This window comes from Genypterus blacodes, unplaced genomic scaffold, assembly GCF_046128005.1.
Source record: "Genypterus blacodes isolate CSIRO-AG114 ecotype Tasmania unplaced genomic scaffold, CSIRO-AGI_Gbla_v1 ptg000053l_1, whole genome shotgun sequence".
Classification (NCBI taxonomy): domain Eukaryota; kingdom Metazoa; phylum Chordata; class Actinopteri; order Ophidiiformes; family Ophidiidae; genus Genypterus; species Genypterus blacodes.
In genome coordinates, this window is record NW_027466865.1 from 2608621 (window position 1) to 2612684 (window position 4064).

The window sequence follows — 4064 nt, forward strand, 5'->3', positions numbered from 1 at the left end:
GGCAACAAAGGAGCTGATTGCTTTTGTATTTTTAGTTTTATAAGTTTGCATTTTATAAATACAGCTGTTTCGAAGAAAGTTGGAATCCCATCGGTGGGAATGAAGGTGAAACAATGCACTGCTTTCATCCCACTTGCATCATGTTGTGGTTTTCTCTCACTCACTCTCACTCACACACACACACACACACACACACACACACACACACACACACACACACACACACACACACACACACACACACACACACACACACACACACACTATTTATCAGAATTTGGCAGTGTATTCGGGGGAGTGTGACTCACTGCTTTTCATATTGAAGTGGCATTTCGGAATGATGCCGCTTGCTGTGTGTGTGTGTGTGTGTGTGTGTGTGTGTGTGTGTGTGTGTGTGTGTGTGTGTGTGTTAGGAAGAAAGAGGGAAGGAAAGAAAATGAAATGAAAGGAAAGGACAGGAAAGGAGATGTTTCCCACCTGGTATTGTTTCCCTGCAGACAGACATGGGTTGGAAACACACTGGGGACAGCACTGGCCTGGTTGGATCACCAAGTTCTCATGCTGAGGGAGACAGAAGGCAATGTGAGTATGTGTGTGTGTGTGTGCGCGCGCGTGCCCGTGCCTTTGTGTGTTGAGAAACTCACAGGTCGGCATGCCACTTGCTGGCACTCCGCCACCGAACATTGGACGTCGCCATTACTGCAAACACACTTGGAGCAGAGGCTGGGCTTCCACTCATCGCCATCCCTGTGCACGCCACCCTGCCAGGAGCAAGACTCTGACACACACCCACACACACGCCACACAGACTGAGTAAATGGTGGAAACAGACATCGGGTAATGAGCTGATTGTTCAACCATTGTTTGCACACACATTGATTTACAGTCGGGGGAAAAATAAGTCGCTAATTAGCTGCTAACCACTGGGATGCATCATTGTAGCTCCAAGACATCATTAGTACCCAGATTAACCTATCAGATCAGCACCAGCTGCTCTGTGCGCCCTGACAACTCACCATTCACCACAGCACAACCATGTCTGACAGCGGACAAGGTGTCCAACTATATGCCTGAACCCAAACTAAGGACCCACAAACACCCCAGACATGATTACCAGAATAAACACATAACACAGACACGTACACGTCTCACATTTACTGCTCAACTTTGTGTGTGTACTCCCATGATGGTGATTTTACACACTAAATAACAACATTCCCGTTGCTTTTCCCATTCAACCAGCATTCTGCCCATCCCTCTTGGGAAAACAGTTGATGCGTCGCCCCTCAGGGAGACACGTGGGGCTTTGGAAGGAAGTTCTTAGCTGGGGTTGGAGCAGCCTGAAGAAGAGCTCATGTATAATGAAAGAGGAGAAGGCAGTATGGTGCTTCACAGCTCAAACACACACACACACACTGACAGTGAGGTTTTCTGTGGGAATGCAGAGGTTAAGGTGCAGAGATTTTGTGGTGTTTTCGGGTTCAGGTGTGTGTCAAGTTTATAAAAAAAAAAAACATATGACACCTTTAATAATCCTTAATTGTTGGGGTGTATAAATGCACGGCTGTGTGATCACCTCCATGGCGTCCACACTTGGGGCAGCACTCCCCAGCTGGGGTGAAGGGGCTCTGGCCTGCGGGGCAGCTGAGGGGGGGGCAGGGTAATACGGTGCAGGACACACTGCCGCTGGAGCAAAGACACAACGAACAGGGCGAGGGAGTCCACTGGCTGTCATGCTGTGGGTACCAGAGAGAGAGAGAGAGGGAGATGACACAGAGATACAAGCAGAGAGAATAAGAGAGGAGGAAGGATCAGGAGAGCCGCTTCCCTCTCTTGAGGACACGACAACTTTCTAAGTCAAAGTCTGAGTGACAGGCGAGAAAGCACAGGCAAGGACAGAAGGTAGCAGGCTAGATGACACAGGAAGACGCGGCGAAACAGATTAGAATGGGAGAGGAAGTTACCATGTTACTGTCAAGCTAAAGTGCTGATCTCTGCTTTCAGCTTTCACCATGCAGAGAGTTTAGGAGAGCAGACTGTGAGGTCAGAGATGGTTTGGGGCAAACAGAGATGCTCACTGATCATTCTGACTTTCTTGAAAGCTCGTTTCTGCTTGTTTTACATTCAGAGCTCAGCTCAGTAAAAGCAGTAAAGAGGAAAATGTAGAGAAAATACCAATGAGCTGAGAGGATTTCTGCTACAGGGTTAGGAGGAAATGTGTAGATCGGAATGAGACATGGGAGGAACTCTGATACAAATCTGATTTGTAGTAAAAACTCATTCTTCGCAACCTATTTTATGTGATTTTTTGAAAAACAAAATGTGTTTAGATGACTGAAGTGAACATTTAGAACATCACAATAGCATTGCATCATCGTGTCAGGTTAAATGAGAGAAGATACTATAGTAGTCAATGTTCATCTGTTAAATTACCGTCTATTTGGTATCATAACATTTAAAGCTATATAACTTCAGATGTAAAGTATCAATAACTTAATTCACTGATATTCATAGCTTCTCAGTCTGAAGATCTGAAGTGAATAACTACATATTTGTGGGGCATCTTTTCTAAGTTCTGTCATGGTTGCTGTAGTAATCCAGCAGAGGTGCAGTGAAGCCATCGTAAGGCCATGACTCCGCTTTAAAAGCTCCTCTCCTCACCGATCACATCCTCGTACAGAGCCACTTCATCAGGGAGGTGACGCCAAGGGAATGTGAAAATCTGGCCAAGAGGCGGCCTTGTTCTTCGGATGTGTGCCGCTCAAAATGGCTGCCAAAAAGTCTCGGCTCTGTGAGGTAGAGACTGCTCCGCTCACGACAAACAAAAAAGCGATTGTTGAGGAGATTTCGAAGGGCCGCAGAGAGAACAGTCACTAACACCACAGAGCAGCAGAAACTTCTACATCTTTTCACGTAAATGCAAAACATTTTTGATCAGCATCTCGACATGAATACAACAAGGATTTTTGGAGAATTGACCAAAAATTCTGTCTAAGGATATTAGGGATTTATGAGGGAAAAATGTTTACTTCAATTTATCGTCTTACTGTTGTGCCACCTGTAGGTCAAATGTCATCAAATTCAAAAACGTGCTCAAGAATAACAGCACTATTCTTAAAAGGTTGAAATGTTTGGGAGGATTAGCAGATAAACTGTTTAATAATAACAATGAAATGGCAATGGCCTGAGGTGTAATTGCCATATCTAACTTGCAAACTTCAAAAAAGGACACTGCATGCGATGGGGTTGTAACACATTTTGCGATGTAACACTACGATCGGCTTTGAATTTATTTTCTGCTTTAAGACTTAAGGTTTGGAATCAACCAACAGAAGCTGCATCCATTTCTGTGTGTTTTCCTGTTTAGGAGGGGTGGGGGTGGGGGGGTCATCAGGGGAGGAAAGAAGGACGGACGGATGAGAAGTCTTTTCTTCCTCCTCTGTCACTTTTACTTACTCCATAAGTGACCCCTTCATACTGGCAGGAGCCCTGAGAGGAGGAGGAGCACTCCGGGCAGCACTGGTTGGCAGGAATCCTCAAGCGCTCACCCTTTAAAAAGAGACACATCAACACACACAACCATCAGGGACTGAAGAAACACTTTAAATCCTTCACTCTAACATTGTCTGTGAAATTCTTCATTTCAATTTTTTACTTTTACAGAGCAATTCTCCAATTTCTCCACAAATGTGCCTCTTATCAGGCGTAAGACAACAGACATGAGTGAGTTCACTGAAACTCTAAATATTTTATTTCATCATGGAGCTTGTTACATTATTTATTTTATATAAGTCTATATCAAGTTGAGGATAAAACAGTAATAAGTCGCTGTACCCCAACCGTGTACAGTAGTAGAGTTATTGTACTAGATACAATGTGTGCTCTATACCCAAAGTGAGAGAAGGAGAGAGAGGATATGCAAATGGAAGTCTCTGTACCAGTATGAATAAAAAATGAAATGGACATATATGTGATTACAGTCGGTCCATTTCCATGAAAATAAAACGTGACACGGATAAAAATGACAACAGCAGTGACAACGAATATATTTAGACTATCAGGCC

General features: G+C 44.3%; 1 long non-coding RNA gene across 1 annotated transcript; it reads right to left on the reverse strand.

Moving 5' to 3' along the window:
• Positions 1–477: 477 nt before the first annotated feature.
• LOC143001409 (uncharacterized) lies at positions 478–1725 on the reverse strand. Its single transcript, XR_012963700.1, has 3 exons — positions 1577–1725; positions 645–778; positions 478–561 (listed from the first exon to the last, which is right to left on the reverse strand). It is a non-coding gene; the product is annotated as an uncharacterized LOC143001409 (long non-coding RNA).
• Positions 1726–4064: the final 2339 nt, after the last annotated feature.